General features: G+C 66.6%; 1 long non-coding RNA gene across 1 annotated transcript; it reads left to right on the top strand.

Annotated features, from left to right (window-relative positions):
- The first annotated feature begins 2,877 nt into the window (after positions 1–2,877).
- LOC140709405 (uncharacterized) lies at positions 2,878–6,547 on the top strand. Its single transcript, XR_012089900.1, has 3 exons — positions 2,878–3,512; positions 4,689–5,350; positions 6,344–6,547. It is a non-coding gene; the product is annotated as an uncharacterized lncRNA (long non-coding RNA).
- Positions 6,548–9,093: the final 2,546 nt, after the last annotated feature.

Below are 9,093 nucleotides of genomic sequence, written 5' to 3'. Positions count from 1 at the left end.
CGCACCCTCCTGCCCCAGCGCAATGCTCCGAGGGCATGGCCAGGGGCCCCCAAGCTGGACGCCCCCTCGTGGCTGCATGAGGGGCTCTGCCCATTGCCCCAGCCCACAGGCCTGGACCCCGACCCCATCCTGGTCCAGGCCTGGCCACCCCCATGCCCCAACACCTGCTCCGACTCCCCAACTTCCTTCTGGCCAGGAAGAGGCAGCCCCCACCCACTCTGTTCTCGTAGCCTCTGCACAGCTGCTGGTCCTGCTCCAGGCAACCCAGCCTCGGACCCCACGGAGCCTCCCCTGCAAGGAGATGTGGAGCCCACAGGGACACCCCCAGGCCAGGGCCGTCTGCCCTCAGGAAAGGATGGGGTCGTGACCCTGATGTGTTGGCCCTTGGGGGGTCCTGACCCTCCCCACAGAAACTGCCCTATCCACCCCACCCCCAGGGGACCCTGGGGAGGGGGTGAGGACAGAACATTTGGGGACTGGATGCCCGCCCAGCCCTGCCACCCCCTGGTCTCAGTGACGCAGATGGCCATCTGTGCCTGGCCTGTGCCAGGTGGGCGGGGGCTTCAATGGCTGGGGCACCCAGCCCTGGAGCAGGTGGCCCCACTGCGGGTGGGGACCAGCAGGGGCAGCCTGGCCAGCCTGGCTTGTCTTTGCAGTGTCCTGTGCTGGGCCAGGTGTCCGGCTGGGCTGGGAACGGACCTTTCTCTCCCATGGCCGGGCCTGGCAGCTCTCACTGGCAAGAAGTACAGCCCAGGCTTGGCCTGCATGGCTCCTGCTGCAAAGGAGGCCTGTTCCAGAAACTTCCAGGGACAAGGAACCGTGGGGAAGTGGGGAGGTGGAGGCTGGAGGCAGGGGCTCCCTGGGTCAGCCCAGGCAGAAGTGTCTCCCAGCCTCCTGCCCCTCCGGCAGCTGTCCCAGGGATACTCTCAGGTATAGGGGCGCCAAGTGCTCAGGCCCCGTGGGGATACAACTGGCTGGCTTGGAAGGGTGGGCTCCTGGCTGCCCAGCTCAGCCCAGAAACCAGGGTGGGTTGCCCTCCAGACCTAGAACCAGAGCCCAGGGGTGTGGAGGGTCGAAGGCCGCCTAGAGGCCTTGGTGGGGGCCGGGCAGGCCAGCAGCCCTGGACGCTGAAGGGTCCTGTATACCCTGGCCAGTGCCGGCTGCTGCCCCCTGGCCTGGCCCTGCTAGGTTCTCCCTGACAGCCCTGTCCCCCTCTCTGCTGTTGGAACCTTCTGGCCCTTCCTGCAAGGTGGGCCTGGCCAGGCTGGGGTCTGGGTGGCAGGCAAGCAAAAACCAGAGCCACTGCTTGCCAGGCACACACGATGGAGCTGTGTGTCCCTCCCTCATGGAGATGCCCCCGGCTGGGTGAAATGACCCTGGTCGGTGCTATGCCCGGGTTAGGCCAGGCCACCAGTCCCAGATGGACACTGTCCTGTGCCCTGCTGTGCCCACCCTGGGGCAGAAGCTGGGCAAGGAGCTGTGTGCCCTGTGGTCCAGCCCCACTCTGCCCTGCCCCTGGTGGGGCCTGGACCCGAGGGACATGAGGCCCACGCCCCAGCTTCCTGTTTCTAAGGAAAAACAGTCCTAGGAAAAAGGCTGTAGCGGGTCGGAGGAGCTACCCTCGCCAGGGCCTGGGGGGTTGGAGGGAGGAGACTGCCCCATTCTGTGATCCCAGGGGCGCGCAGAGACGTGCGGTTGGTGTGGCCGGCCCTGGGTCAGGCTTAGGCCGGGGTCTTTCAGGTCTCGGTGTTGGCCCCTTCATGTTTAGAATCCCCCTCAGGCCAGCCTAAGGCGGCCTCCAGGGTCACTCCTGCACAGGACAGTGGCCGGAACTCTGAAATGACCACCGACCTGCACTGGCCGCTGGGGGTCTGACAGACCAAGGCTCTGGGACCCCCAACCCATCCTGCGCCCCGTGCGCGGAGTCTGCGGGGTCAGTGGTGCGCAGGACAGAAAACCCCGCGGTGGGGCCCGGGCCTGCCCCCGGCCCTGGCGCTGTCCTGGCATCCGGGGAAATCCTGTTTCTGGCTTCAGGCCAGGGCCTGCCCCTCACCCTGGAGAGGCCCCGTCGGAGGCCGGCCTCGCGGGGGAAGGGCGGTGGCGAAGGAACCACCCAGAAATTTCAGCGCGGGCTCCGAAACCTTCCCAATCCCGCTCCTTCGCCCGGGCCGGAAGCCGCGTTGTGGGGGTGGGGAGGGGTGCACGTCCCGGTCCCCGCGTCGTGTCCTCAGGACCGGGGCGGCCTCCCCGACTCCCGTTCCGTTCCCGGTCGGGGGCACTGGGGGCCCCGAGTCAGGCGGAGCGCGCCGGGCCCCACTTCCCCACGTGGAGGGGCAGCCCCGCAGCCTCAGTTTCCCCCCACTGTCCCCGCCGCCGCTTCCGCTCCCCCCACCCTCCCTGCCGTCCGGGGCGGCGCCCCCCAGATTCGCGGCCGCCGCCTCGGATTCCGGCGGGGCGGGGCGGGGGCTTCCGGCCTGGGGGCGGCGGGTCCGAGCCGCAGACCCGGGCTGGGGGGCGGGACGGAGGCCCTGGGAGCTTCCTGCAGCGTCGGGGGCGGCTCCCGAGGCGGGAATTCCCCCCAACCCGAGGCGGGCGAAGTGCGGGGGTCTCAGAGTTTGTGGCTCCTCCCGTCGGTGGGCGCGGCCGCCCCCAGAGGCCGCTGCGGGAGGCAGGGCGGCGGCAGGAAGCGTTCCCACCCCCGTTCCCCCGTCCCCGCCGTCCCCGCCGCCCCCTCCTCCCCGGCTCGTCCCCCCTTCCCCACCCCGGGCCCTGCGGAGGCGGCGCGCGTTTCACCGGTTTCACCGCCCGCGGGGAGGTGGGGGGCGGGGGGGCGGCGCGACCCCCGGCGGCGGAGGCGGGAATTGCCGCGCGGCCGAGCTCGGGTTGGGGGGTCTCTGCCAACCCTGCCCTCCCAGAAGGTCCCAGCCTGGCGGGTTGGGGTGCTTTTCGCTCTGGGGAGCAGCCTCCCTGTTCTGCTCGGCTGGGGGTCCGTTCCCGGGAAGAACCACCTCCCCCCATCCCGACTCGCAGGCCCCAGCCGCCGAGTCGCTGCTGGGGGAAGTGGGCGCCGGCTGCCCGCTCTTCCTGAGCCCACTGGCCACAACCCGCAGGGGCCTGGGGGAACTTGGTGGATCCAACCACAGGAGACCATGAGACACAGGCGGCCTCCCCGAGACCTGTCCCTTAGAGCTGTTTTTCCTTCTCACCTGCCCCCTGGCTCCCTGCAGGCCTGGCCTCCTATCCCCCTCAGGCCATCAGCCCAGGGACCCCTAGCCCAGGCACCCCCACCCATGCTCTAAACTGTGGGCTTGAAACCCGCCCTCCCAGCAGGGAGCCTGGCTGCATCCCAGGCCACTTCTGCTTGGAGCTCGGTGGAAGGCCCCCAGGCACTGAGCCCCGCTCCCGCTAGCCCCCATCAGGAGTACAGCAGCCTCATGGCGCTCAGCCTGCTTCTCCCTGCCTGGGCAGGACCGTGGAGCTGTGTCCTCCTGTCCCCAGGTGGAAGCCGGCAGGTGGGGCCCTAGCAGGGGACATGCGTGGTGTGTGGGTGGATGAAGACCCAGTGGGGTCAGATCTGGGACAGCAGGACAGGGTCTCCAGGTGTGGGCCTGGCTAGGGATAGGCGGGAGAATGACTGGTGGTGCCCTGAGGCCACTGGGGAGCCAACATGCAGTCCCCGAGGGGTTTCCAGGGAGCAGCCACTGGGCTGGGCAGCTGGGAGCAGGAGCTGAGAGAGCTGAGTCCTGGCCTGCCCCCTGGGGACTCCTGGGCCATGAGGCAGGGGTGGGCAGGGCCTCGACCCTTGATGGGGGCCCCTCCCTGGCTGTGGTCGACCTCAGGAGCCAAGGAGGCCAGGGGGCTGGCGTGGGCCGCTACCTCTATTCCCCACGGGTCCTCAGGAAGGAGGCCCCACAGACTGAGGAGGCCCCACTGGCCCTCTAGCTGTGTTCGGAAGCCCCCAGCCTGGCTCCTGGCTCTGGTTGCCGTGGGTGGGAGGTGGAAGTACTAGGAGGAGTGTCCAGCATTTTCACAAGTGCTACTGCCAGAGGCCAAGTTGGGGGCAGAGAGGGCAGCCAGGCACCACCCTGGCCCCAGGCGGTCTCCCCAAGGCTCGCTGAAGAGCCGGCAGCTCCCCTTGCAAGCCCCAACTGGGGGCTCTGTCATCAGGGAGGCCCTGGCTGCCTCTGGGCCTGGAGGCAGGACAGACAGGGGCTGATGGGTGTGGTGTTTGCTGAGCTGTGGTCTTGCTGAGCCAGCCCACAGGCCCAGTGACTCCTGGCTTACTCGGCCCAGGCCTGAGGCTCCCAGGGAAGGCCAGGCCAGGCTGTGCAGGAACCTGCCTATGGGGCTGGGCACCTGGCCCTCCAGGAAGGCCTACCTGGGAGGGGCTGCCCTGCACAGCGGGTCTTGACATCCCGCAGGCACCAGAAGTGAAAAGGGAGAGGCTCTGGGAGGGGGCACCGGTCAGGCGGGTCCCCTCTGGTTCATGGCTGTGGCCTAGCTGTGCTGTCCACTGGTAACACCAAAGGGGCCTGGGCATGGTCTGGAGGGTGTCCTGGCTGAGCCGCTGCTGAAGGGGTGAGGCGGGCATCCCCTCCACACCCCCACCCCATCTCTCTACCTCTCTGTGTCTTCGCCTGTGTCTGCCTCTGACTCTCTGTGTCTCTCTGTCTCTCTCTGGCTCACAGACTCCGTCTTCCATGGCAGCAGCTGGCTTGATGGCTTTCAGTGTCATCTTTGCTTGGTAACCCGTGGGTGGGAGGAAAGGAGGAACGGCCACTGCTCCCTTGTCTGGAGGTTGAAGGAACAGGAAGGGCACGGGGAGGCGGGCGGGGCTTGGACCTGGAGCTCTCCCCAAGACTCCTCCTGGGGCAGGAGAGGGGGCTGGCTAGGGTTGGGGGGGCTCCACCTCCGAGACACTGTGCTTCTGAGCTTGCCAGAGAGCTGCCACCTGGCCTCGGGTTCCCAGGGGTGGCACCAGTAAGCCGTGGTCTGCAGGCCAGAGGCAGACACAACCCCTACCATGCCACCAGGTCAGGAGGAGCCCAACAGAGCCCCTGCCCAGCCTGGGAGGAGGCCTTAGCCCAGCTCATATCTGGCTGTGTTGACAGACGGTCACATGGCATGGCCACCCTGGCCCCAAAGCCGGTGTGTTGCCACCTCCACACCACGAGCTGCCCGCTCTCCCCCCGACACGCAGAGGAGAGCCTGCCCAAGAGGACTGGGAAGCCTGGGAGACCGTGACCGCCATGGGCAGGGCCGGTGGCCACTGCCACATGCTGCCAAGGCCTTTGGGAGTGTGTCTGTCCCCAGCCCGCGCCCTCCGCTCAGAGACGCTGCTCAGCCTGCAGTAAGTCTGTCCACTCACGCTGTCACTGAGGCCCCAGTGCTGGGTGTGAGGCCAGTGCCCAGGAATCAGTGCCCAGTCTCAGACGCAGACCCAGTGAGCAGGGGCAGGCAAGCTGAGGTCAGCCCATGAGCCTCTATCCTTCCACTTGACCCCGCCCCGGGCTCAGCACTCAGCAACTGGTTCCTGCCTGCGTGGGGCAGGCAATGGGGGAGAACTTTCACGGGGGCGGGGCACACCCCAGAGCAGGGGAGCGTGCTGATGGGAGACGCATGTCGGGGGCTCTGGGTCCTCCTTCCAGGGTCTTCCCACCCCAAGACAGCAAAGGGTCCTGGAACTCTGCCCAAGAGGTGGGCTGGACCAGACAGATGGGCCAGCCTCTGTGGCCTCCCCAGGGCCATGGGGACTGGCAGACTCAGAAGCCAGGGTGAAGGGACTCGGGAGGCCTTGTGTTCTGTGGCCCGTTCTGAGGACTCTGTCCCTACCATGGGCTGTCCAAGCAGAGTTCGAGGGGACGGTCACTGTCCCTGGGTGAGGCCTGGCCTGTGGCCACCTCGCCACTCCTGGTCTCTGGACGCTGCTCCCCGCAGTCCCTCCCTCTCCCACCTGGTTCCTCACCACACATCCAGAGCAGTGTCTGTGGCCACAAGGCTGTCTCCGAAGAACCTCTCCCCAGCTGTTTTTGCTTTTTGTTTTTAAAAATTCAAATTTCGTGTGTATTTTAACTTTGGGATGTGGTGTGAGGAGTAGGGTGAGTGGGGCTGGGGCGGGAGTCCAGCAGCCCTAGGGAGCCACGGCTCTCTGCTCCCTCCCAGGGTCCCCAGGGCCTGTCCTGGTGGGTTGGGCATGGGCAGAGGAGCACGGCCAGGTAGCCACCTGGCCACCTTCTCGGGCCCTCAGTGGCCCCAGCAGCAAGCCCAGGGGACACCGACGCCTGCCCTGGGTTTTGCTGTGATAACCAAGGAAGTGGATGGCTCTGGGCTTCTGTGTTTGCAGAGAGCTTGCCGAAAAGTCAGCCTCAATGGACGGCAAGACGCATCTGTCAGCCACAAAGGAGCCCCCCAAGTTGCAGACCCCCACGCCCGCCGCACCTGTGGGGAGAAAACAGTCCTGGATTTCCTGTCGTGGGTTTTGTGACTCTGAAAGCTGAGGCTGCTGATTGGGAATTAAATCCCAGAGGACACCGCTCCGCACACTGGAAACCCAGCAGCTGCTGCTGTTCCCAGCAATTTTTTTCTCTCTAAATTGAAACATCATTTTCTATTTTTCTTCTGACACAAATGTGGTTTCATCCTGAAGTGAAAAAAAGCTACAAAGCAATTTGCCAAATGTAAGGGGCAGACCCAGGTGAGCGTCGCTCACTTGCAGTTGATCAAGGCCAGCGTGGCGCGGTGGCATCTGCCCTTCACGGGGGCTCTGTGGGCCCGGCCTGGCCGATGTCTGCCTGTCCTCCTGGGAGGCAGGTGACCCAGGTCGGGGCAGGTCAGGCACGCCAGGAGCCTCCCCTCTGACAGACGTAGCCAACCCCAAGGGCAAGGGACAGTGTCAGAACCGCAGGACACTCACAGGGCCCCCAGGGACCAGAGGCTGGAGCCATGGCTGTGACGAAGCCGCCCTGGGCTCTGGGAGCCTCGAGGATGGCCACAGCTGGGAGATGCAGCCTTGCCCCTGGGTCTGGGCTTCTAGAAGGTACAGGAGGGTGGTTGCCTGCCTTGCTGTCTGGAATGGAAGCCTGGGCGTCTGGGGAAACTTCAGGGATGCCAGAGCCCCCCACATGTGCTCAACCGCCAAGTGGCAGAGTTCAGAACCAGGGGGCCTTGGGGCCACTCTGCACTGGTAGAGGAAGGGTCCCCTCGCTGCAGCTCCAGTGGCCTCCAGCTTGTCACTTGCAAGGATGGGGGGCCCAGCATCCCATGATCTGGTCTGCTTCCTCCCCGCAATGCCCCCGGAGCTCGCTCCTTTGCCCCCGGGCAGCCAGCCTTCTTCGGTGCATCCACCATGCTACGCCCGACCTGGCCCCAACCAGGCTCTCCCTGAGAGCTTCCCAGGGCCCCCCCATTGTGCAGCACCCCAGCTTCTGGGTGGGTCTTCACCCCTGTGTGCCCAGGGGCTGCCCTGGGTTCCTGCACTGCTGTGAACCCAGCTCCTCTGTCCACAGTCTCCCTCTGCCGAGCAGAAGCAGCTGCCTGTGCAGGTCTGGAGAGACGCCCCGGCCGCAGCTGGCCCGGGACATGGTGTGTTCCCGGGGAAGTGTGCCTGGACGGTGGGAGGGTGGGTCTGGCCGCAGCGCAAGGAAGTCGGTGCCAGTCGTGGGAGGGTCAGGGACAGCAGCATGAGGGAAACATCGGGGGCACGGGCCTGGTGTGGGGCTGGGGCTGGGTCCTGGACGCTTCCTCCCCAGGGCTCCCAACGGTGGTCTTCTGAGAGGGTGGGCTGCAAGAACAGGGGTGGGTCTGAGGGGCCGCCAGGAGAGCAAGGGCCTGAGGAGGCTGGCTCCCCGCCCAGCGCTGAGAGGGCAGAGGGTGAGACCAGCCAGGCTGTGCAGGCCCCAGGTGGGCAGGGTGAAGCCAGGGGCCAGAGTAGGCGCGGCAGGGCCAGGAGGCAGGGTCTGTGCAGTCGCCACCTTCTGTGCTGACTGAGTGGCTGGCTGCCCATGGGCCACCTCAGTGCCCCCTCCCCAGCGACCTTCTGGCCCCTCTCAGTGGCTGAGGGACCCTCCAGAGGCAGCCGTAGAATGTCCCTGACCGTCCTCCCTGTTCAGTGCGGGGCGGGGACGTCAGGCAGGCAGGATACCGGTCAGGAGAGCTGATCGCATGCCTCCTGCCTGTCGCCGTGGGAGTCCGTCCTGCGGGCAGGATTGCCTGGAGTAAGTAGTGCCAGGCGGAGGGCAGGGGGTTGCCTGGTTGGGCTTCACTGCAGAGCTCTGTGGCAGGGAGACAGGGACCCTCCTTCCCAGCCCCAGCCTGGCAGGGAATTCCGGCACCGACTGTGGCTGGGCCTGGGAATGGTGTGGGTGGGACGGACATGCTGGCCTCGAAGGGTGCCTGGGCGGCTGCCACAGCCTGGCCTTGAGACGAGTCACCCTATGTGTCCCTCCTGAGCCCCCAGGCTTCCCAGGGCTCTGCGCAGAGTGGAGGCCACAGCCGTGAGTGAGGACGCGGGCTCCAGTCCTGCGGCCTTGCCCGTGAGCGTGCGGGTGCAAGGGGAGGGCCTCGCTGCAGGCGTCGGGCCCAGGGAGCGGTGCCCTCCACAGCTGCCACTGAGCATTTTATTCAAACAGTCGCAGGGCTCTGGGGAATCGGGGACAGGGTCCCGCAAGCAGAGGCAGAGTTTCTTGCCGTTCACACCGAGGTGGCCTCCTGTGGACACGGGGCCTCACCGAGGCGCTGGAGGCTCTGGGGTGCAGCCATGGGCCTGCCAGCCGCTTGAGGCTTCAGGGCCTTCTTCCAGGACGTGGGGTGGCCGGTCAGCCCTCTTCGCTACGACCCGCAGGTGTTTGAAGGCGGGGGGCAGCGTGCGTCCCAGGAATGGTGGAGTGGTCACGTCATGGATCATGAGCACGTACTCCCCTGCAAGGGGCGGGCTGGGCTGGTCCTCAGCAGGCTCCTGTCCCCTCCCCTCCCTGGCCTCAGCCCACTGCCCACTCTTGTGTGCCCACTGGCCCGTGTCCCTGATCCTGGTCATCTCTGCCTGGGTTCTGGGATTCTTGGCACTGTAACCACAGCACCGGCCACCGGACCAGTCCT

The sequence above is a fragment of the Chlorocebus sabaeus genome, chromosome 20, assembly GCF_047675955.1.
Source record: "Chlorocebus sabaeus isolate Y175 chromosome 20, mChlSab1.0.hap1, whole genome shotgun sequence".
In the NCBI taxonomy this organism is placed as follows: Eukaryota; Metazoa; Chordata; class Mammalia; order Primates; family Cercopithecidae; genus Chlorocebus; species Chlorocebus sabaeus.
This window is presented reverse-complemented; position numbering and strand designations above follow the sequence as displayed.